At 45.2% G+C, this 25,830-nt stretch overlaps 1 long non-coding RNA gene across 1 annotated transcript; it reads left to right on the forward strand.

Moving 5' to 3' along the window:
* Window positions 1-511: 511 nt before the first annotated feature.
* Window positions 512-24,920, forward strand: LOC108348536 (uncharacterized). Its single transcript, XR_015642014.1, has 6 exons — window positions 512-662; window positions 5,650-5,707; window positions 6,340-6,482; window positions 6,951-7,256; window positions 20,827-21,014; window positions 23,096-24,920. It is a non-coding gene; the product is annotated as an uncharacterized LOC108348536 (long non-coding RNA).
* The last annotated feature ends 910 nt before the right edge of the window (window positions 24,921-25,830 follow it).

The following is a 25,830-nucleotide window of genomic DNA, read 5'->3' on the forward strand; positions in this document are numbered from 1 at the left end:
TGCAGAGCTATGACGTCATGGAAAGGAATGTAGCACCCCCTGAGGACAGAACTGCAAACCAGTGATACCTCACGACCTCGACATAGCTGCTGAGCCAGCTGTGGCTCAAGGCCATAGTTTATGCACCACAGATCACGCTGATGTTCACATGTTTTCCTCAAATTTAAATGTCCTGTAGCCCTGCCCTACGGGCTGGTTGTGGGTCTCCTCTGTGCCTCCTTACACAGTTTTGGAGGACCTTGTGAGAAAATTAAAGAAAGTCAGGGCTGGCCAAAGAGAATCCACAAAAGCAAATGTCAAGTCTGTCCACATCTGTCCATTTTCTAAGACACTTTTTAGTCGGTGACCTATAGAACCATAGAGTAGGCCCCTGAGAAAGTGCGTGGGTTTAGAGCACTGCTCGGCCAGCCCCACCTATGCATTTTAATGTAAATTAGTAGAAACTAAAAGTTCCTCTTCCCATTTCCACAAAGAGTGGGGAAGATGATTGCCTCACAGAACTGAGAACACTGTGCCTTCCTTCACTGTGTAACACTGCCTGGGATTGCCTTATGGCTGCTTACATGGTGCTACATCTACTCATGTTCTAAGTTAGGAGCTTTAAGATGTCAGATACTGTGATGGTTTGTCTATGCTCAGCCCAGGAGTGGCACTATGAGAAGGTATGTCATGGGTGTGGGCTTTAAAACCCTCACCCTAGCTGCCCGAAGTCAGTTTTCTGCTAGTTGCTTTCAGATGAAGATGTAGAACTCTCAGCTCCTCCTGCACCAGGCCTGCCTGGATGCTGCCATGTTTCTGCCTTGATGATAATGGACTGAACCTCTGAACCTGTAAGCCAGCCCCAATTAGATGTTGTCCGTATAAGAGTTGTCTTGGTCATGGTGTCGGTTCACAGCAGTAAAACCCTCACTAAGACAGATACAAACAGAGTGTTCTGTACTTTGAGCCACCTTGTTGGCCAATTCCCTATTTAATTCTGGCTCTTCAAGTATGCTAACATCTCACTCAGATTGGTGAGGAGGCTCAGTGAGTACAGTCACTCACTACACATCCGGCAGCCTGAGTTAGATCCCCAGAACCATGTGACGGTGGAAGAACTGATCCCACTAAGTTGTCCTCCAACCCAACCTGGGTGACTACAGACACACACACACACACACACACACACACACACACACACACACACACACACTGAACAGCATCTCAAAAAATGAAAACAGTGGTAGTGACTTCGAAGACGCTCTGAGTTAATAATTGACAAAATATTTGAGCATTTGGTTTGGATTCTCTTCTTTTTCCTTCTTTTTCTTTCCTTCCCCTCCTCTTCCACCTCCTCCTCTTCTTCCTCTCTTCTTTCTTCAACAAGCTTTTATGTAGCTCAGGCTGGCCTCAAACTCATTATGTAGCTAATGATGACCTCGAACTGCTGAGCCCCGCCCCCCTTCACCTCTGGACAGCTGTGGCGACAGGTGCATAGCATCGCACTCCGTTCGGTCTGGGTTCTTTAAAGAACGGCTGTGTTACAGGGGAGAATTACACCTTGGCCTCCATCCACCCCTGTATTTGCAGACTGTATATTTATGAATTTGCTGCTTCCTAATTTTTATTTACAGCCCATGGATCAGCCACTGCCAGCGCCATCACATTCATGTGTGGACACGCACAGCGCTCAGTACGACCTGAGCTACTGGAAAAGCATGTTCTCAGGTCAAGGGGAACAAAGTGATACTCAATTCTCCACCAGCAAATGGAGTTCTTTCTGTAATCTATTTAATGCCATGTCCTTTTATTTGCGTGTGTGTGTGTGTGTGTGTGTGTGTGTGTGTGTGTGTGTGTGTGTCTGCTTTTGCTAGGCAGGTTTGCTGTTTAAAATGTTCCAGTCACATGGCTGACATATTCTCATGGGATTTAGGCACAAGAAGGCTGCAGTGTGTCTAAAGGAGAGAGTTGGTGTGTTGATGCTTCCTTCCGGCAAAAGCTTCTGAGGTATCTGCTGAGAGGTCACCACTGACGAATTGTCACTCTCTCCTAAGTAAAGCTAGCTTTAAACATACGAACCAAGATTTTCGCATCGATTGGCAAACATGCTATAATCAGAGGCTCACAGAAACTCAACCCTGCATTTTCTCTACAACTGGTGACTTGGTATGTGTTGATGTTTATGATGTAGTTGGCTTTACAGAGCAGAACTGCCTCTGGAATCAAGAATCAACCATGCAGTGAAGGGGTTGAGGTGTGGTAGTGGGACATTCTGAGAAGGGCGCTGTTAGGTTATGTGTTGTTAGCACCATGCCATGCGTTTACATGAACTAAGATGTTGCTGGATGATAGAATCCATGGAACCAGCCAACATATATGCCTTTTTCCACTGACCCAAACATCATTCTGCAGCTGGAACTGAAGGGCTAGGAACCTGTGAATCCCTTACCTCTTCCCACTCTAGGCCATGGTAGCCATGATGTTTTAGAACTAGAGGGAGATTTTTGCCAAGATAATACATTTGTCTGGTACCCACTTCCTGGGGATGGGCCAGAACTGGTTTCTTTTTTTTTTTTTTTTTTTTTTGGTTCTTTTTTTTTTTTTTTTTTCGGAGCTGGGGACCGAACCCAGGGCCTTGTGCTTCCTAGGCAAGCGCTCTACCACTGAGCTAAATCCCCAACCCCCAGAACTGGTTTCTTTTAATGTCAAGAATCCTCGCCATCCTGACTAGCAACAGTGACCTCCGGTTGAGGTCTTACAGACAACTTTCTGTATTGTTTTATGGACACTGTTTATTTGATCTATGCTCTAGCCAAATGGTAAAATGAGACTGAAGGAGAAGTTTATTCACAGGCAGGTTGGGTAGGAGATCAGGTTGATCATGAAGGTTCTTTCTTGTTTTTTTGGGTTTTCTGGTTTTTTTGGTTTTTTGTTTTGTTTTGTTTTTTGTTTTTGTTTTTGTTTTTGTTTTTGGCAGGCAGGAAGACTTATTCTTAACCTGGCTATTCCAGTGCACGCCACATAGAAATGGATTCGCTGGGTCCAGGGTAGATTGACTGATGGTGTGATGATGGCTTACAAAGGATGATTTGGCTTCCCAGGGGTATCAGGGCCTTAAGGAAGCCATCTGATAGGAAGGAGGGAGCAAGGTGATCTCTCTACTGATGTTCTAGGATGTGTTGTTCACGATTCACAGATAAACATCTGACGTGACCACCACTGGTACTGGAGGAAGGTTGGCTGTCTAGATTGGCTAACTGGGCAAGTGCTAAGCCTCTCACGGTGTGTTCTAAAAGGTTTCTTTTTAAATGTCTTTTCTTCTTTAAGGGGTCCCTTGAGGCTTCTGGAGAGAGCTGCAGTTTCCTCCCAACCTCTATGGGGTGCGTTTGAGAAGAGAGGCATGCGTGTTTCCTTCTACCTGGATGTGTTCCCAGAGTCTGTTTTATCACAACCTTACCCCATCAGCGTCTAGACCACCCCCTTCTAATTAGGCGCTGCTTTCTGAGGCATCTTCTGATTTAGCATCAGGTTTTTGTCAAACGTGGACATGTTCTGATAAGAGGGGATCTGGGTCCTAATGTTGCTGGGGGGATGGGTATATAAGAGTGCGCATGCTGGTTGGGGATTTAGTCAGTGGTAGAGCGCTTGCCTAGGAAGCGCAAGGCCCTGGGTTCGGTCCCCAGCTCCGGGGGGGGGGGGGTGCGCATGCATGAACACAGGAGACTCTGGTGGGGGGACCTGTGTAAACCCCAGTGCACTAGAACTTACCTTTCCAGGCAGCTCTGCCTGAGTTCTCACACTTGGACACACATTGGGCGGCTCCATCGTCACTGAAAACCACGTAACACTCCTCCTTCAAGGCTCACGTTTACAGAAGCAGCGGCTCCTAGGCCTTCTTTGCTCATCCTCTACATCCTTGGTTCCCGAGTCTCCAGGAAGATCAGCTTGTCCCCTGAATGCTCTGGAGTCGTGTGCCCCTTAAGCCACTTCCGTGTTACTCTTTTGTCTCCTCCTCTGTTTCTTTCCTTTTTGTAGGAACTACCATTTATTGGCAGAGGGTTCGTCAATCCTTGGCTGCCGCCTTCCTCATGACGGCCAACACGTGGCTCAGCTCCTCCTGCTTTCTCTTGGTGCGCATGTGCGCGCCCACCCGCTTCTTGATGAACTTGAGTGCCCGCTTGTCCTTGGACACTTTGAGCAACTCTGTGGGGCGCCGTTCACAGGGTGCAAAGCCGCACACCTCTCCGATCATGTCCGGCACAAACTTGGTGTGCTTAGTGAGGTGTGCTTGGTGAGGCGCCCGTGACGCCCGCTGTGTCTCACTTGCTGCCGTTTGTCATCATCTTGTGGCCTTTGTTGAGGCCCATGGCCACGGGGTGGGTGCTGCTCTCCGATGGCGGTCGGGACAGGAAGTTCTTCTGTTTTCAAAGCTTCCAGAAATTCTCCTCAAATCTGGCTCCCTCACCCCCCACCTCACTGCCTGGGTCTATTTTTGATTAAAGCCCTTTGAAGCCTTCTCATCACTTTTGGGAGCAGGGATAAATAGCCGTGTACCCCACACAGTATTCCTCAGGCTCTGTCTTTTGTGTGTTAGCCCAACGTCCTGCTTATGTGTGTACTGGGGGGTCTAATTCGGGGTTTTGCAAATGCAATGGCTCTCTGTCTCCACCCTAATGCCCTCTTTTCTTGATACCCCAGTATTTGTGGGTGATCTGACTGGGATCTATCCCATTTGGCCTATGGTTCAGGGAGTTGGGGTATCGAATGGACTCAGGGTGTTGATTGGTCATGGACTGACAAGCTCCAGGGAGAGGTGTGGGTAACAATGTTTATTTATACAGGTATAGAAGGGAGATGGATCGTTTGCGTTTTCTGTTCCTAATTCAGCATTCCTTTCTCTCCTTCTTGTTCTTTTTTTGAATGGAATGGTGTCACCCACTCACTGGTTTTTATATAGCTCTCACTGAAGTAGAACTCAACGGAAATCGTGCCTATTAATTAGAAACCCAGAATGTGGGCAGTTTTGAACTGCTAATTAAAACTTCCCGATTGAGTTGTATTCATAGGTTTTTAAACCCTTTTTCTTTTCCTGAACCTAGAACTTTGCTATCAGAGAGGATGGCTTCTTTGTAAATGGCATCTTCCTTTAAAATGGTTCCATTTATCTCCAGGAAAACCTCAGGGCCATTTTTTTTTCTTTCCTCCTTTGGGGAGGTCGTTAGTGAGAGCCAGAGAGGGACAAATGGCTTAGGCCTCTTCCACTCTGCCTTCTAACGATTGCTGCCTGCCATCCTCACAGAGAACAGAGTGGGTGGGTGTTCAGTAAGGGCCCAGAGATGCCTCCCTCCATATTGGCCAGGGGGAGACGATCTCCTCAATATCTAGGCTCCATGGGGACATCAGTGGCCTTCAGCAGGGTAGCATATGCTGTCCTTCACCATAGCCACCTGTAGGGAGCCAGACAAATCCACAAAGGTAGATGACGAAAGTCTGAAGCCATGGATGGAATTCACCCCTTTATCCTTCCAGGGACTGTAATCCTCTGCAGAAGCCGCACCAACAGAGCTCACTCCGGAGTATGGCTTTCTGGGCCCAGTGCCAACAGCTCACACAGGCCTCTCTGTTCAGCTCAGACTGCATCTTAACCTGACTTTTTTTTTTTTTTTTAAGGTGGCCCAGCAGGGATCCCCTTGTGACTGAAGTCAGAGTTTGCACAGACTCCTAAGAGGTAGGTCTATAGGAGGGTGTGTGATATCTCTAACAACTGGCTCCATTGTATCCTGGCCTGGGGGATTAGAGAGAGAGAGAGAGAGACAGAGACAGAGACAGAGACAGAGAGACAGACAGAGAGAGAGAGAGACAGAGAGACAGAGAGAGAGACAGAGAGAGAGAGAGAGAGAGAGAAAGAGAGAGAGAGAGAGAGAGAGAGAAAGAGAGAGAGAGAGAGAGAGAGAGAGAAAGATTGATTCTTGTAGCCCAGGCAGAATTTTTTTGTAGCCCAGGCAGAATTGGCCTCTTCTGAGCTAGGCAAGGCCATGTGTGCTGCACGTGCTTGGCGCTGCCGCCGCTGCCGCCGATGTGGCCACGGGCTGGCCATGTGCTTTGCGTTTCTTCTCTTGTTCAGAAGGTGGTTGATTCATGCAAAATGCTTAACAATGGCTGCCATGCACAGCAAGGGAGGGAATCTGGTCCCCTTTGATGTGCAGGGTCTTTCTGGAGATTCCAAGAAACCAGTTCAAAAGGTTTTCTTTGGACACCACACCTCCAGCATATGTGAAAGTAAAGGCCGGGCTCCCCAGGAGGCTTGCTGGGTAAAACATCTTGTTTCTTCCCTTCTGTTTTGTCTTGTACTGACTACAGGTTTTCCGATTTCTCACTGCCCTGGTGGTCAGAGGAGGGAATTAAGCAAAGGAAAATGACCAGCTGAGCTTTTTGGAAGTCCAAAGGAACAATGGCACACGCTCTCTCGCAGTCCTGTTGTAGAGTCAGATGGCCAGGGCAAGGTGGGTGACTTGCCAGCCACGAGGTATTTCCCTGCTGGTACTTCTGAGCTTACCGAGCCTGCTGGGGAAGTGCAGACGCAAGGGGAGCCATCTGGTCACCAGGGTGGGGCCTACTGCAGCCCTGCTCTAGTTGGTTTTCAGATTGTAGGCACTGTGCTATCATCCTTCTTGCTCCTCTCTTCTGGGGTGGGACTTAAGGACATGGTTGGGCAGTGCATGGGGATACTCGATGAGCCCAAGCAGGAAGGCCCGGACTTAGAGGAAAACCATTTACCACGCTCCTCTGTACTGAGTTTACTGTGCTACCTGGTCTTCTGGGGAAGGGACTCTGGAAAAATATCCCCAACCCTCAGTTTGCTCGCAGACAAGAGAAGCCATTACAGAACCAGTGTCATTATGCACCCCCAGTCATGGCCCAGATGTCAGAGGTACAGGGAAGGAATGTTTTCCTTCTTTTCTATCTTTTAGGGACTCTTTGGCTTCCTTCCTTGTTCTGCAAGTCCCTTACCCACCGGTGGAGGCTCCCACTGTGACCAAACTGCTTTGCAACACCGAGTGGGAACTGGTGAACACCCTCACACCCCAATCCGTCACTGTGTCAGCGAAAAGCCAAGGGACAACCCAGGCTGGCTGCGTGGGTGCAGGGAACCGTCTGGACAGTTTGCTAGCCCAGGTAGATCAATGCCTCTCTGGAGAAGGGAGGCGACGCGGAGGCTCCCACAGTCTTGCCATCTGTTCTCTGAGAGTTAGCCTCCATTTCTCTCTTCACGCAAGGTAGGTTACTGCCCCTAGCAGCCGCCAACCTCCTAGCCAAAGCTGGCATCTCCGAAATGCCACAAATGCTCAGTTGGCCTTCCAAGTGATTTACCACAACATATGGAAAGATCCTGGCCAAGCCTATAGCTATTTGGCAGATTATAGGTATATATAAATCATGTGCTAATTTTAACGCAATTTACCCCTGCTCTGCAATGTTCTCTGGTTATCTGTCCTTCACAGGGTTTCCTCATGGGTCTCCTTGACCACTGAGGATCACTCTGGTCTTAAATTGAGACTGACCCTTATGTACCCATAAGGCTGTGCCTCTCCGTCGTCCTCCCAGGGCAGTGCAGTGAATTATTGTTTTCCTTTCCTGACTTGACTTCCTTGTGGATCCCTGGTTTCTGAGCATTCCCACACATGCCCTCTACTTTGTGTTGTATCTTTGCTGATTTCTGAAATCTGCCCTGAGGAGGAAGAGGTCTCTGAACTGGAAATGTTGCCTTTATATATCATGGACTGGTAGCTCTTCCCTCCGTGACACTCGGTTTCTCTCTTTCTCCATCTCCCTTCCTTTTCTTCCTTTCCTCTCCATCTTTCTTTTGTGATACAATGTCTCCTGTCGGCAGTGGATGTAGCCAAGAGTGACCTTGAACTTTTGGTATCCCTGTTTCTACCACCCAAATGCTAGATACCCAGTTTTGGGTTCTTGTTTTCCCTGAGGAACAAATGTCAGCTTTCAGTTACTGTGTGAGTTAACGAGTAATACGTAAGTTTTACCTGGTCGGGTAAATAGTATGCTAAGCACTCTCTGTTATCGAGGACTTGGAAACATCCTGCACCCGTTCCAGTTTTACCCATGGAAATACTAATAGTCTTTGCCAGCCATAGGGGCACAAGTCTATTAATCCCAACACTTAAGAGGAAAAGGCAGGAAGGTCAGCAGTTCAAGGCCAGCTTCAACCACGTAAAGAGTTTGAAGCCAGTGTGTACGCTACAGGGGACTTCACCTCATCAAACAAACAAAAACAAACAAACAGCAGTCAATTTTTAAGTGAGACTAGACGTGGGTACTTAAGCTGTAATTTAAACATAACGACAAGGTCTCTTTTCTCTCTCTGATATATGGTTCTCTCATAGCTAAGTGGACACCATTCTCAAAGTCACATACACTTGGGGTTTTTCCCCCTCCTGGAACTTAACTAGTTCGGTGGTGTGATTAGCCCAAATTGATAGGTAGAATTCCATTTTGTATGTGTTTTCTTCAATGTTAGCCAATACTGTAGACAGATTTCATGCTCTGCTTCAGCAAACAACGAACCAATTGACTCATCCGTAGAGCCGTATAATTAGAACCAATCTGTATTTATCAATTCATTTCCTAAGTTTGTTTGGGTGATTTAGCTTTGTGCCTGGATGTCCCAGGACAGCCAAGGATGATCAGACACCGCTCACTGGCTCCTAGCAGACATTCAGCACAGAACTCTCATGGCCAAGGTCAGCACACATTGTTTCATGGGGGTGGCTTAGCTCTCTTCTGTAAATTCTAGGACCAGAGGCAGAATCAGGGACATTGGTTGTTAGGGAGCCAAAGTCTTAAAGGGCTAACGATGTTAATAGGCACATCAGGACCATTTCATAACTGGAAAATTGGAAGTACATAGGAAGTGACTTGAGATGGAGAAAAGATTTTAGTAAAATAAAATCGTGCCCCAAATTGGAAGGTGTCTTGGACCAGGGAATTGTTACTGATGAAGGTTAAGAACAAAGTATGTCTGGGCAATGACTCTGGAGACTACTGAGGCAAATGCTAATAATGTGGGTATGGTTTGTGGCATTTTCCTGTGTGTCTGCTCTTCATGGTTTGAGGCCAAGTAATATGTCTCAGTACCAGGTACGGCACCTTCGATGGAGCAGATGCTCAGAAATATTAACTGAGTATTAAGTCAACTGATATTTATTTAACACTGATTGAACAAAAGCCTTAAATAATTCACGGTTTAGATGTACACTCTACCTGCAGTCCTCGTAAATGGAAAACTCTGAGCCAATGAATTTTGTTTTAATTTTATTTTTCTTGGCTATTCTATGTATTTACATTTCAAATAATGTAATTCCGCCCCCCTCTCCCATACCTTTTTCCCTTTCCCCCTGCTTCTATGAGGATGTTCCCAATCCACTCCAACCTCAACATCCTGGAATTACCCTACGTTGGGGAAATGACCCTTCACAGGACCAAGGGCTTTTCCTCCTCTTGATGCTGGGCAAGGCTATCCTCTGCTACATATGTGGCGGGAGTCAGGGGTCGCTCCATGTGTATGCATTGGTTGGTCCCTGGGAGATCTGGTGGGACCCTTGTATTTGTCAAGGTGCAGGGTAGGGGTCAGGAAGCTTGGGCTGGGTCCAGGGCAGTCACTGCAGATGCAGCAAGCTGGAAGAAGAAAGAGTATGAAAGATATTTATTCTTTACAAATCCAATGGCTATAGAAAAAGTACCCTGTCAAGTGTTTCCTTAGGTGCTCCAGAAAGGCTGATACCAGAGTATAGAGAAAATGCCTTACAGGCCAGCCTTATGGAGGCATTTTCTCAGTCAGATTTCCTCTTTCCAGATATGTCTAGATATCTGTTAAGTTGACAAAAGTCAACTGTCCTGCAAGCAAGTGGAGTGACTCTCAAGATATTCCATGTCCTAAACGTTTCTAACCTGGGCATATAGTCTTTCTCATGAATAACAAAGAAAGCAACATTTTAGCTCCATAGGGTGGTGACCGAACCAGTCAGAGGCTCTGGGCACAGGTTTAGGCAACTGAGAACACCAGAGAATTGCATCTCTGAATGAGCCTTCCAGGGCCCCGCAGAACTGGATGGGTGGGAGTGAAATCAATCAACAGGTAACTGAAGAGCTAGAGATAAAATATCCTAAGGCCTTTACAAGCTGAGTGAGGAGTCTAAGAATGTTAGAGAGGCAGGGTCTACAGAACCTGCCTGGTGGAGGCTGGAGAAATGATATGGAGGATGTGGCACCTGGAGGCAGCAGGCTTGGTTTTCTCAGCCCATGTATCCCTTGACTTCCGGAGCAAAGCAGAAGTAGAGAGTTCAGCCTGGCTCTGGTTCCAGAGCAGCATGTCTGGGAGGAAGGACAGAAGGGACAGACTCCAGGGAAGCTGGACAGCCTCTTGCAGTCCCTGGGCTGAACAGGCTCTTGGGAAGGAACTTGAAGGGGTTTAGACACAGAGGGCGATGGCAGACTTCCTCCACGGTGATGGCTGTTCCTGCTAGTAGCAGACATCTCTGCTTGTGGTGTAGCGGGGTCTAAACTGATGTGTTGACTTTCAGAGAAGGGTGGAAGGAATGGTTTTGAAAGCTGGTCACTGGGAACCTGCGGAGGCAGCCTTAGAGGCTCAAGCCCTATCTGTTCCTTTCTTCTGTTCCTTCACTCCTGCTTCCCTCTCTTTCCTCTCCTTCCTCTCCTTCCTCCCACTTATTCCCCTCTTCTCCCTCCTCCCCCTCCTCCTCTTCCTCCCTCCCCCTCCCCTTCTCATTTTCCTCCCTTCCCCCTTCCCCTTCCTCCCCTTCCTGCCCCTAATCTCCTTCCTGCCCCTCCTTCCCTGCTTCCCTTTGATCAGACATTCTTTTAATGATTACTTGCCAGGTAGGAACGTAGGAGTTGGGGGAAAAACAAGGGGTGACCAAAGATTACAGTCCTAAATGGGGACACAGTTAATTGCCAGTTGCTGACTGAACATCTCTGTCTTTGTTCGTTCGAAGCCAAGGCCAAGGGAAACCCTAAGTGGTATTTCTTGGTGGTCTGTAAGGTGATAGGTTTCTTGGTAAGAAGTGACTCCTCAAACTCTAAGAAAACCACTTGTGATCTTCCACCCACAGCAGCTATATACCCAGAATTTGGTGTCACTTCCCTTAGAGACATATTGGACACAGATATAGTTGGATAATGAAATCTCCTGAAATGCAGAGGTGAACTGTGGGAGAGTCTTCACCCCAGAGAACTAAGTTGAGTGAATATGGTTGCTTGCTGAGTATACTACTATGCTCTAAAAGATTTGTTTTTATTATCTTTAATTATTTATGAGTATGTTTGTGTGTGTGGATATGCACGCATGCGTGTAGGTGTCTGAGAGAGTCAGTGGCATAGGATCCCCTGGAGCTGACGTCACAGACAGCTTTGCTGTGACCTGCCTGACTTGGGTCATGGGAACCAAACTTTGGTCCACTGCAAGAACAGCATGTGCTTGTAAGCATTGAGCCATCGCTCCAGCCTCTATTGAGAACATCACAGGAAAGACACACCATTGTGCAGTCCCAAGGAGAACTACTAGTCTTATGAGCTTCAGGTGATGCTTTGCCTATTAAAAATTAGCTCATGAACACTTCCAGGAATATACTTTTAAAAACTTATGATTCTTTAAACTCTCAAATATTTATTATTTGGATTCGAGAGACATGTGCCTTGGTACATGTAGAGGTCGGAGGACAACTTTGTGGGGTTAGTTCTCCTTTTCCACCTTTACACGTGATCCAGGAATAGAACTCAGGGTCCATGGCAACCACTTTCACCTACTGAACCAACTGGCTGGCCCTAAACTTAGATTCTTCGATACATGGGATAAAAAGGGGCAAACCCTGTTGAGATGTGTTTGGGTATAATGTCTAAAATTTAGATTTTTCTTCAGAGGACTAGGATATGAATCTCCTATGGCCGTATTGGTTACGGTGTCTAATGGACATCTTGGTTACAGTGACTAATCTATGAAATGAGAATAGGAAGGTCATGGCAGGGCAAATGTGACAAACATGGGTGTTCTGGGGAAGGTACAAATGTGATAGACATGAAAGTGCTTGGCTGACTCTCTAGTGCTACACAGATGTCCGACTGTATCATGGCTTGTTGTTATTCCAGTGTCCGTTTGCTCTTAAACAACTTTCAATGGCCTGGCATAAACACTGGGCCCTTGGAAGACCAATTGCTAATTGTATAAAACCATAAAAGTGTCTATTGTATGTTTTTCTCTTCCTGGTATACCCATGATCACCATGGAGTAGAGATGACTTTATCCAGTAGTCAAGGCCATGAAGGAAGCAGACTAATACAGTGACAGCTAGGTCTGTAGCAACAATTATGGAGCTGTTGACACTCCTCAGTAAAAAGAAGGGCAAGATACAAGACCCGGGATTCTATCCAGTCTCTCACCTGCTCCCACGAGCTCTAAAGAATTGTGGGTGACCCTGCAGTGCACAGGAAGTGGAAGCTTAACTGAGAACTCTATAAGGCAGCTTCTGTGACATCACTGTACATGGGGGGGGTGGAGTAGGGTGGGACTCTGTGGTGATGTGGCTGCTTTGGGGTTACCCCACCCTTGTTCCTATAAGTAAGTGTCATAACTGTATCAGTTCATCAAGGCGGACATGGAGGGAACCCTTACTTTGGTCTGTCTGAATAGGCATTTGTTCACCTCCCCAGGAGAAGTAAGGCAGGAATCCCTAAGCTGGTTTCTGTCTAATAATTTTCTAAAATCTTTAAAGATTCGTGCAGTAGTTTTAGGTGGAATAGTACATTTTAAAATGTTTTACATGTATTTGTGTGTGTATGTCTGTGTGTCCATGCCATGGCACGTGTGTGGAGGTCAGAGAGCAACTTGTGGGAGCCGATTTTCTCCTTTCAGCATGTTGAGTTCTGAGAAGCAAACTCAGGTTTTTCCTTATGCCCACCTCTGATGCTTTGTCCTCTGAAGCCTCTTGCCCATCCAAAAGTACACGTTCAAAAGGTTTCTTTATATTATTTCTAACTATATGAAGGCATGCGTGTATGCGCACATGAGACCCAGTGCCCGAGGAGGCCAGAGGTTTTAGATCCTGTGCACCTAGAGTTTCAGATGGTTGTGAGCCTTCCACAGTGTGGGTACTGAATGGAAGCTGGACTGCTTTACAGTCTACACCTTCTAGGAAGCAGTACAGATCCGAGACAGATGATTAAAGCAGGAGGGGGCCTTGCTTGCCACACAAGACACATCTTACATCTTATGCAATAATATCTGGTTTGTCTCCAAAGACAAAGTAAACAAAACAAATTGGCTCTAAGCACTTGTAAATTAGTCTGTTCTGGTGACAAAAGTTGTTGGTAGAGGGATGGCTCTGAGCTATAGGTGTTCTGTGGACCTGTGGGTTTCCAGGAGTTGGGAGGCAAAGGAATCATTCTCCTTGTAGAGTCTGAAGAGCAACCCCACCACTGTTCAGTGCCAAAGACTATAGTTTAAACAGTTGGGATCTTTAACACTCGGACAGAGAGCTGATGCAGCCCTGCTGAGCTCTGAATTTCAAAATGAGGAGAGCAGAGGATCCTAACAGCCATATAAGACAGAAACTACTGTTTCTGGCTCTTCTCCTGCTGGTGCAGAGTAGTAACCTGATGGGCTTAGAGCCTCTGGCAAGCTTAAAGCTAGCCACCACCTAGGTGTTCGGTTTCTAACCTTGTTGGTAAAGCCAAACCACACGCACTTGGTTCTGAGAAAACCAACCAATAATGTAAGAGTCAGTTCCAGAGACTAACTGGCAGTTCGAAGGACCTGGGAAGTTTGAGCAGACGTCTTGCTCTTACTGGCCTGGCCTGTCTTTCCCCTGTTAAGAAGACAAATGCCCTTTCTGGCTCTGAGCTCACTCCAGCTATAACTTGATAAACATATATTAGTTTTCCTTCCTTCCTTCCTTTTCTCTCTCTCTCTCTCTCTCTCTCTCTCTCTCTCTCTCTCTCTCTCTCTGTCTCTCTCTCCTACCCTCCCTCCCTTCTTCCTTCCTTCCTTTCTTCCAATCCCTGCTTCCTTGTGTTTCTCCATCCCTTCCTTTCACACAGTCCAGGCTGTCCTCTAAATCCTTAAATAGTAAGGGTGACCTTGAAGTTCTAATCCTCCTGCCTTCACCTCCCATGGCTAGGATTAGAGATTCAGACCATCACGCCTGGTTTCATGCTGAGCTGGAAATGATACCCAGAGCTTCCTGAAGGCTGGACAAACACTTGAGCAACAAACCTACTTTCCTCAGCCCATGTATGCCTATTTCCGGAGAGGACTATCAATATACTTAGGATAAAGTGTGGCAAAGGCTGGCAAAATCCATCTCTGACATGTTTGCCTACAAATCCAGCTTTTCCCTATCACTTGTACCCAAAGGCCTCGTGAAGTAGGTAAAATTGAGAATGGACATAAGAATTCATTTCTGGTCTATCTTCCTCTAAGACCTGCCCATGCCTGCGTACATGCGCACGTGCGTGCATGTGTGTGTTAGTTTATTTTATTTTGTATTGACAAACTTGTAATCTTCCCACCTTAGTCGACTACTTGCTGGGATTATAGGCATGAGCTACCATGCCTGGTTCGCTTTCTTCACTCTTAAGAAAGAGAGAGAGGCATTGGGGGTTGGGGGAGGGGGGCACAATTGCAGAGTGACTTGCTAAGACTGCCCGCTGGTCTTTAGAAGAACTCTGTCTTGAGTCCCGTGTGACGTCCGCACTGCGTGGTCCCAGAATGTGATGTGGGTGATGACTAGGAATGGCCTGCTTCCTAGCCCTGCCATCCCAAGGCCATCGCTCTGGATCACGGTCTTAGTCTCCTTTGTCCTTTCCGGGATTATCACTGTATGGTTTAAATGCATATGCTTCTTCAAACTTAAACCCTAAGGTGACTAGATGAGGTCACAGGGGGTAGGGGGTGGATGAGGCTATGATGCTCCATTCTCAAAGATGTTATCCATTCCCTTATAAAAAGCTATGAGGGCACACATTTATCCCATTTTGTCCTTCCAGTCTGCATGAGGACACAATAGACTGAGTGAAGCCCTTCTTCCACAACCAAGTCATTTGGTACTGTCACCTTAGACTTCATCCCCCAGACTAAAGAATTGTGAGGAGTACGTTTATGTTATTTGTTAATTACGTCATTCAAAGGCATTTTGCGATTGCAGCAGGGTTGGACAAAGGTAATTACCTAATTGTCACCGGGCCTCTGTGTATTAGTCAGCTTTCTGTTGCTGCGACAACATACCCGAGACATACGACTGGAAGGGAGAAAAGGTTTCAGTCCCTCATCACTTGTCTATTTATTGCTTTAGGCCTGTAGCATACGATAAGGGTGACCTTGGGAGCCAGGAAGTGAATGACTGAGAGAAGCAAGGCCATGATTTCAATATCCCCTTTATGGCTGCATTCCCAGTGACCCAACTTCCTCCCACTAGGGTTTAACTCTCAGCAGTTTTGACCGATCCCAATAGCACCACAGCTTGGAGACCAAGTTGTTAGTCCATGAACTTTGGAGAGGTATTAAAGATACAGGATATAGCACGTGTTTCCTGATAGGAATAAGCTACAGATGTATGACCTTGTCCTGATTCACATTTACAATAAGAGGGGGCATCAGTTGACACTGTGGCATGTTTTGCTGGTGGGACATTCAATGGTATAAATAGGGACCACATAACATCATCATGTGACTTTTTGTTTGGCCTGGTATGCCTTAACCCCGAGGTGGACCTTAATTGGTTTCAGGTGTATGGTTAGTAGGTTCATGATGTTCTCAATCTTCCTTCGGCCTCCCACTGCCCTACAATGTCTTCGCCTTGGGTTGTGCTTTGAGCTGGAACTCGGTGGGGGTTGGGGGAGGTAAAGCTCTCGTGAAGATGCTCTGTCTTTATCACATGTCTGAAATCTCTGCTGCAACGGAAGAGAAGCCAGAGACGGATGATAATTACCGAGATTCAATTCCTCGGACCTCTCAATGGGAACCTCAGGCAGGGCCCAGAGAAGGGCTCAAATAGCAAAGCTCTGTAAGTGCATGGCTTACCAGGAGCCTAGGTATTGTTTAAAATGGGGAGAAATGTGCTTTGAGCTCCGAACTGTGGGTGATCTAAGGAAAGAATAAGAGTCAACACTGGGCCTTGGCAGAGTAGTCCATAGTGGCCTTTGTGACACTGCGTATTTGATAAATAGTCCAATTTCAGTCTTCTCATCTTATGTGGCCCATATAGCTAATGGTTCAGCAGTTCCTTGTCTCCTGTCCTGATCTGTGGCTGAGTGAAAAGGTAAGTGTCTCTGTAGGTACCCGCTAACCCATCTACAGCCAAAACCAAATAAGAAAATGTAGAAAAGTTTTTATATCAAGAATGTCTTGGGCTGGGGATATAACATAGTGGGTAGGGTATTTGCATGACATGAACACGGTCTTGGGTTCAATCCTTCAGCACTGCATAGAACCCCAACGCTCCTGTAATCCTCTCATTGCTGTAGTGGGAGAAGACTCCGGGATTCAAGGACATCCTTAGCTATGCATGGAGCCCAGTCTGGATTACATAAGATCCTGTCTTTAAAAACATAATTTATTTCAAAAAGCAGCCCCGAGAATATGCTGTTATTTTTCCCTGTGAAGATTTTCTAAGCCTTTGTGTTTCTGGCTCTATGGGTAAATAATCGGAAGAAGAATAGTCTTTCTTGTGGAGGGAAGGGAAAAGACCATGTCTTGGGCACTAGGGAAGCCTGAAGAATTTACATGTCATACCTGCTGTAATGCATTCATGACCCAAGGTTACACAAAACACTTAAGTGTTTGGATCTCTTGATATGGAAAGTCGGCAAAAGTGCTTCGTGCCATTTTCCATTGCTCTTCCAAGATCACATCTGCTTGGAACTGAACGTAGCATGTGTTCTGGGGAACCTGTATGAAATTAACTTTTATAGCTGACTTTACAACCAGGATCTTTTATTGTCTACAACTTGGCTGGGGTTCAAGAAGTTCCCAAGATGATTTACTGTCATATGTGCCTATTGTATGGTGGTTGATGAAGCCAATATATTACTGAACATATGCAGTCATTTTGGCTGCAGCCAACAGGTCATCTAAGCCTTTTATCTGAAAGGATTGAGGAGCTTACATTGCAGAAGGGGGATGGGGTGTTGAGTATTTTAAGTGAAATAATTACTTGCAGGACCAAAACAGTTGTGTCCAAGTCTGTAATTCCTCTCTGCTTGCCAATACTGTAAAAGCTTACTAGAATCTAGAATACGTTGTTTCAACAAAGATTGAAGGTAATATCTTCCAAATAAATGCATGATTACATTTGTATAATATCTCAGATGGTTCGTTCAATTTATTTGACTATGGCACTAAGAATAAAGATCAGGAATTTAAATTTTCTTGGTTCCTAAAGCAACTCTACCCTAAGCCTTTCCCAAGTTAACAGAGAGGCCCTTTTAAGGTAACATTGTCTTCACATCGAGAAAAACTTGGTAAAGAGGACGATAGAAACGATGGAATTTCCCTTTAGGAGGAGAAAATCTTCAGAAACTTGATTTTATGTTCGTGGATCAGGAGAATTTCCATCTCTCTCTCTCTCTCTCTCTCTCTCTCTCTCTCTCTCTCTCTCTTAAGATTTATTTATATATTTCATGTATGTGAGTACACTGTTGCTGTCTTCAGATACACCAGAAGAGGGCGCCAGATCCCATCACAGATGGTTGCGAGCCACCATGTGGTTGCTGGGATTTGAACTCAGGACCTCTGGGAGAGCAGTCGGTGCTCTTAACCGCTGAGCCATCTCTCCAGCCTGAGAATTTCCATTTTCAATAGTAGCTTATGATTTGATTAAATTGGAATACAGGAAAGAAAAGGGTTAGATATAATTCTAGGCTCTGCATTTCCAGCATCAACGATATTTGATTGTATGACAAAACTTTAGAGAGCACTGTAGCCTGTCTCAGCCGAGAGCTAACATTTCAGTTAGAAACTGATAGTCAAAGATCTGGAAGTTTCAGATAAATTTGAACACTAAGGCCAAAGTCTGCAGACATTAGGCTATGAGAAGCCTTGGATCCAAATTGCTAGTTATAATATCAGGAGGAAACAAGAAAAAGCCATTAAATATTATATACATATTTGTCTACTGGGTCATTTGTAAGGTAAACTGAATTAAACTTAGGTGGATGGGGGTTTATTGCTTTGTTTTACGGGACCACACTATGTAGCCCAGGCTGGCTTTGAACTCTCCATCCTCCTGAGTGCTCAGATTAGAAGCATGAGTCACTACAATCAGTTTTTCCCTTTACTTAATGTAAAAAACAAAACAAAACAAAACAAAAAAAAAACAAAAAAGCTCCCAACTCTCTGGGAACAGAATTTGTAGCTAAGTTTGGGATCCTGTTGAATCCTCACAAAGGTTATTTTTCTTTAAAGTGGAAGTAATCTATATATTTACCCCTCTATTCACCATCATAAGGAGTTTGGGTAACAATGAATAATCATTCTTTCTCTCCCTTCCTTCCTTCCTTCCTTCCTTCCTCCCTCCCTCCCTCCCTCCCTCCCTTCCTCCCTCCCTCCCTCCCTCCCTTCCTCTCTCTTTTCCAGTTAGGTGGCCCAAACTCTTCTAATTCCCCATGCCTCTCAGGTTGGTCTTGAACTGTAGTAATTCTCCCGTCACATTCTCTCAAGTGCTGGTATCACAAGTATCCTTGCCTTTGTACAGACAGGAAGCCAAAAGCTGAGTCTACGGATTTGGCCTTGACGACAAAGCAGCTTAACATTAATCCCACCCACACTGGCTTGTGTTTCTGTCCTCAAACTGACCACGGAACAGGACTGAGTCCCAGGGGTGCAAAGGTCCTTGCTCTAGCCTGACTTTACCTTCATCCCTTTAATGTGTTAAGATGATTGGTTATTCGACGGAATAATGTGTTAATAAAGTTTAGAAATACCATTTATTTAGCATTATGTATGTGAGTTCCTGACTGAGCACACCCATTTCCCAGAACATATGTGAAGGTCAGAGGACAGCGGGAGGGAGTCAGTTCTCCTCTTTTGTCTTGATATCAAACTCAGGATTCAGACTTGGTGTGTAGTTTTACCTGCTGAACTATCTCACCATGTTCTCCAGGCAGGGCAACATAGCTTTGAGTAATGAACTAATCTGTTCTCAGTGTTAGACAAGCCCCTTCACCACAGGCCGTCAGTCCAGGACAGTATGATTCCGAAGCTCTATGGGTCAGGCCGAAAGGGATCTTTCTGTCCTCGAGGCCGGAAGCAAGCAATTCAAGAGCACATCTTTAGCCGGAGGCCTCTCTTCCTGTAGAAGGGAAGTCAGCACATTTTCAAAGTGTTCCGAAACAGTCAAATGGGAGGCATGTTAATTTGGTGTAAAACTTCATGTGGCGTTTTACTAATGCCAAAGAACAAAGCATGGAGGATCTGGTGACTAATTACTAACAGCACTGTCACTATTTTATGTAAGTGTGAACAAGGGTCATATGTTTCTTATAGTTGGTCCTGTTGGCACTCTCCGTCTCACTGGTTAAATCATTGTAATGAGTAGCAAGTAGATCACTGAGAGCTGCCTACTGTGGGCTCCCCTCTGAACAGTATTTTGTACTCATGCCCAGAGGCTCTGGAGGCCAAGGACGTTCTTTAAATACAGGCAACAGTTAATCTCATAGATTTGATGCTGGAGATCTGCTGTAATACTTAAAGGGGATGCCGCTGGGATTTGGTACTACATGAAGTGGTAGACAGCCAGATGGAGTCATGTTGCTGTCCCAGGAACCCGCACTTGCTGAGAGTTCTAGGTCTTTCTATAGAAGTAGAGCAAACAATAGACCTTAGCAAATAAAAAAAACTATATGCTTTCGAGGATTCTGGGAGGGGAATGGGATTTGATATTTGTTTAAGACCAGAGCAGTGGCCATGGACACTTGGGTTGGCTTTCTTTTATCTTGTGTGTGTGTGTGTGTGTGTGTGTGTGTGTGTGTGTGTGTGTGTGTAGAATTGAACCCAAAGTTTTATTTATAGTAAACAAGTATTCTATTACTGACCATATATATAATATATATTTATATATATACATATACATATATATATATATGTAAAATTTCAAAGGTCTCATATGTTGCCTGAGCTGTTCTTAACTGTGCTTCAGAGCTCAGACAGGCCTTGAATTTCCAGTCCTCTTGCCTCAGCCTATCAAGTAGCAGAGGTTATTAGGTTACACCATGAGGCCTTCTCTAGCTTATTAATACTTTAAAATGATGTTATATTCAAAAATCTCGAGGAGACATAACACTCAGGACAAAAAAAGACATCCCCCACCCTCCCACATAAGACCTGGGTGCTCAGGCTCCTTAGTAAGGGCTGGTGGGTGGTTTGTGTGCTTAAAATAAAAAGGGAAGGTGGCAGGATAGGTGCTGTATACCTTAGATCCCAGTACTTGGAAAGCTGAGGCAGGAGGATCTTGAATTTGAGGCTACATAGGTTGCCTCCAACAACAAACTCCAATGAGAAGAGATGCTGAAGGGAAAGACAGAATAATTTAAAAGAAAAGGCCTAAATCACAGAATCTCAAAGTGTGCTCTAAGGGGATCTAAATGCAATTGTTCTGTCTGTCATTTGCCCGATGGGGCGCAGGGCAGATCGGAGCTTGCAGCTGTTTAATGGGAGAATGAGAATTAGGTTGGTCTCCTAAGCCTCCTGCCCAGTGAATGGAGAGGTCTCCCACAATGCCACTTCCTTAAAATCTTTCTCATTTCTGAGTTCATCTCCCCCAGGACAGCATCTGTGGAGAGATCTCTGATCTCATTCCTCGAGATGTCAGTGCATTTGTTGTCCAGCGTGGCTCCATCTCACAGACCTTGATCTTGAAGGATGCTCCAACCACCTCCTCGGGCGGGCCTGTGGACTGGACTCAGAAAATCCGGCTGTGTTCTTGTTCCTGTCAAGTCCCAGAATCCCTTAGGTCTGTTCTCTTATTTATAAAGTTAGAAGAATGGCTGGGTGGGGGTGGGGGGTATCTCTCAGGGCTCTTTTAGCTCCAAATGGCTACGATTCTATTTAGACTCATTTGAAGAGCAGACAATGGACTCTATTTTTTGGTGGCGCTGGTGACTGCCTTTTTATATGCAAATGTGAACTGTGAATCCCAAAAGGGACTGTGGAAATGAACTGCCCCTAGTGGAGGGTCATGGACCTTGATGGATGGACAATACCAGCAGGCAAAGTAGGGGGAAAACCCGAGAGGTCACGGAACCAAGTGGAATTTCAATGAAGGGGACGGCGAGTGAATGAGGTAAACAGAACCTGAGTCAAGTTTATTGAGTCCTCTAGCTAAGGGCATGATGGAAACCAGACTGCTTAGTTTCTCCAAGTGTATGCCAATATGGCAATAGGAAAAATGATTGGACGGTAATATAAATTTTACAACATTGGGAAAAACAGAGTTGAGTTGATGCCTTAAGGCCAGTCATCTGAGCGGTGCCTTTTCAGAGTGGACAAGGGCTCTTGGGATAGTTTCATGCTTTCAGGGGTAACCAAAAAAAATTAGGTTATATGGTCATTTGCTTGAGGTATGTCCCCCATACGCAGAGGCTTTAGACCCTTGATCCCTGGTTGGGGAGGGACCCTTGCTGATGGAAGTTTGTCAAGGGGTGCAGACTTGAGAGTTCGTAGCCTCACCCCACTTGCAGTTTGTTTTCCCTGCTTCCTGTGTCTCCATGGACATGCTATCTATCAGCTTCCGGTTCTGACTGTTTGCTCATGATGGACTCTGATCAGCCTGGAACCGTACATCAAAATGAGCACTTCTTTCTATAAGTTGTCTGGTTTTGATATTTCTCCCAGCAATAAAAAGTAATTAATACAGGTTACTACTTTTTAGTTCCTTCCTGAGCTGTAAATGATACGCAAAGCAAAATATCCTTACAGTGAAGCGAGACTAACACACACGCAGACACACACATGCTTTACAAAAACGATTGCTTTCTGTGTATAGTCTATTGTCTCAATGAAGACATATAGGTTGTTCATGCTGGTAGGGCCTTGAGATCCTTACCTGGAGCTGCACAGGCAGACATTAGCAGTGGAATAGATGCATGTACACTATTTTGCGGGATGCAAACCATTTGCTGCTTCTCTAAAGTAATAGCATTAACCCAATTTGTCAATGGATCCATTCCCTCAATAGACGACAGTCCCTTAACCAGGCACGGTGGCACATTCCTTCAATCCAGACACTCTCAAGGCTAAATTGGAAGGACCAAGGTTAAAACTTTGTTTGCTTGTGGTAGTGATAACACAAACAACGCCAAAACCGTAATAACTGAATGAGTCTTCTTGTAGAAGAATGATTAATTGCCATTATTGACTCTATATTATATATCACCTCTGGGACTATCTAGGAGTGTGTTTCAGGTTTAACTGCGTGTGATGGCTAGTCTTGGCTGTACACTTGACATACCTCAATTGAAGGACTGCTTCTATCAGGTTGCTCTTGATGGTGATGCTTAAATGATTCTTGATGACATGAAAGCCTACAGCATTCTGGGCAGAACAGCTCCTGGCAGGTGGGTCTGGGGCATATAAGAAAGGTAGCTGGACAGTAGGTAGCATTCATCCATTGGTTTCTTTTTTCAAGTTCTTGTCTTGAGTTCCTGCCCTGGCTTCCATAAATGATAGGCTGTAACCTGTAAGCCAAACAATGCTTTTTCTTCCCAAGCTGGCTTTGGTCAGCGTCTTATCACAGTAACAGATAGCAACCTAGGACAACTGTTGATGGAAGAATCCCTTTGAGTTTATACCACATCATCCTATGAGCAGGTATCTCAGCCTGGATAAAAAGACAAGAGCGAGACAAGGGCAAAGTGCTAGTACTCACCAGTTACATCTTCCTTAATGTGATCAGCTAACTCAGGCTCCTGTCACCACACTGGTCGTGGAGGACTGTGTCCTTCAAACTGTGAGCTAAAACAAATCTCCGAAGACAAGAAACTAAGCTTGAGGCAGTCAAAAGAACTGCTAAACATTGGCATTTTTTTTTTCCAGGGAGTAGCGCTATTAGGAGGTGTGACCTTGTTGGAAGAAGTGTGTCGCCGTGGGGGTGGGCTTCGAGAGACCTTCCTCTTAGCTGCCTGGAAGCCAGTCTTCTCCTGTCTGCTTTTTGGAACAAGATGTAGAACTCTCAGCTCCTCCAGCTCCAAGCCCGCCTGGATGCTGTCATGCTCCCTGCCATGATGATAATGGACTGAACCTCAGAACCAGTAAGAAATAAGAGTTGCTTTGGTCATGGTGTCCCTTCACAGCAATGGAAACCCTCGCTAAGACGTTTGTCTTTGTTTGGTGTTACTGGCATGAAGGTGGCCTGTGGACTGGAAAGCAACAGGTCTGATGAAGACCCCACGGGTGTCTGATCCTCCACCATCGCTTTTGAAGCTTCCCTTGTGCCTATACTGAGGTAGGCTTTGTGTTCTATATTACATTTCCTTTCCAGGCAGAATGCAGATAATACAAATTATTCAACGGCCTGAATCATGAACATTTGTACTAGAAATGCTGAGTCCTGATTCTCCCAAGAAGTGACTCATAATTAATATACTGTATTTCATATACAACAAACAGAGAAACCCAGGGAGGAATACTGCATGAATATTTTAAATATGCAAAAACCATGAAAAGCTCCCTTAGATTTAGTTCACACTGTGCTCTTGCCTTAGATACTGCAAAGATTTTGAAATAAAAAAGATTTTCCATTTTACCTTTTAGGAACATAGTATAATTTATCTGCATGATTGCATTTTAATTAGCATTCCTATTGCCTATTTAAACATTCAAAGATATAAAACAAGCCAACCAAACAGGAATACATATAGCCAAGGCGTTTGCTATCGTGATGTTCCCGAGCACTGCCTTGGGATAAGGCTCAGGGCAGACTCAAGCTTTAATAGTCTGAACTGGTCCAAAATTAACCCATTTATATGCATGATATTTTACATAGGGGTTAGCCTTAGTAGCAATTGTTGGTAATGATGGGTCTTTGTATAGCCCTAAGTATCTCTGACATTCTTTGGGAGCAAATTAGTCGTTTTTAAAATTAAAAATAAATGGTTTTGTAGAGGACCTTTCTTTCCTCACAAGGCCGATGTGGTGGTTACGTGTGGCTGTGGAGTGCTGGGATGCTGAGGGATATGCCCCGCTTCCAGGGTGTAAAGAGGTTCACTAGTGTGTGTGACACTAAGGGCTAAGAAGGGCAGGACCAAGGATTCAACCCATAAGAGCAGACTTAATCTTGGAGACAGAGCCTAGCTTCTTTAGAGCACAGCCGCCAGCCGTTGTTTAGCCCAGTGTCTGCTGCCGTTCTGAGAGCATGCTTTCAAAAGTTTGAGCCTAAGCTAATAAGATTCAAAAATAAAGGAAAAACAAGGAGAATTTGCCTTTCTGTGCTTATAGCTTCCGATATCTTTCTATGGAACATCTTCATGGGCTCGGCAGTTGTGGTCAATGCTAATTCTAGGCCTTTTTGGTAGGGGCCATGAAGGATCAGGTGAGTTATAGGTTGGGCTGCTGGTCAGCTAGTTATGAAGATCTATTAGTGATATGTAGTGATTGGTTTTATATAGTTGTTGATAAATGTATACAGTAGTCATATGGTATAGAAAGACACTCAGAAGCAGTAAGGCATGTGGATGATGAAGTGATGGCATGGCTATTATGACATCACAGTATAACCCATTGTAAGTTTCTGGTGATGCTGCTGTTAACAAATCTGTTGGGTGGCTAGTCCTTATAGTCCTGTAAATCTGTGGCATATATAATTACGTACCTTGTATAATGCTGATAATGGTAATAAATGACCATGTTATCTTCTAATTTTATTTTAGTGTGTATTCAGGAGTTTACTGAGAAATAGTATATATTATTATATTGATATCAACCTCATACCTATACTGGCATCTATCGCTCTGTTTCTGTTTCTCTATCTCTATCATTTCTATATATCTCTCTATTCCTCTGTCTAGGACCTCAGGCATCCCAGGGAGACTTCTGTAACTGTCTTTTTGCTATTTTTTGTGGGTGCTTTTCCTTCCACCCTTCTCCACCCCTTTTCTTCTACCCTTTCAACTCCCTAACATTAGATAAGAGAGGGAAAAAACTGGTAGAGGGAAAAGGAAGGCTCCCTGAATAAAGTCAGAGGTTAGAAAAGGGGCAGTGTCTTCTTTGGACTACTTCCTGCCGATTAGGGACTTCGAATTTTTGGGGGCAAGTTTGATCTTTGAGTCAGAATATCTTATTTCTTCTTGTTGATTTTTCTTTGCTCACAAACATTTAACAAACCGTGACCAACAACAAACACCAACAAAAATCACCAATGAACAATAAGACACCAATGGACCCCGCTTCTCGGGGCGCTAGCATTTAGGTACCCTCCGAAAAGTCCCCAGAACTCCAAATCTCAAAAACCATCTGCAGCTGGCGAAATCACGCCTCTGTTCGAGCACACAGGAAGCAAATCATAGTCAGCTGCTGCAGTCAGTTTGAAGCAGCCTGCGTATCCCCACACATAGGATCAAAACGAAATCATATTCTTCCAATAGTTCTGTGTTCTTTAAATTATCCTACAGACCTCAATAGCAAAGCATGGCTTGATCCGTCAGTCTCTACCTCCCCAGCACTGGGGTTGCAAGCATGGCCTACCACACTCAGTTTATGTGGTGATACAGGTCAAACCCAGGCCCTCACACATTCTAGAGAAGTGCTCTAAGAACCATATCATATCCCGTCCT

Source organism: Rattus norvegicus, chromosome 17 (genome assembly GCF_021556685.1).
Source record: "Rattus norvegicus strain SHRSP/BbbUtx chromosome 17, alternate assembly SHRSP_T2T, whole genome shotgun sequence".
In the NCBI taxonomy this organism is placed as follows: domain Eukaryota; kingdom Metazoa; phylum Chordata; class Mammalia; order Rodentia; family Muridae; genus Rattus; species Rattus norvegicus.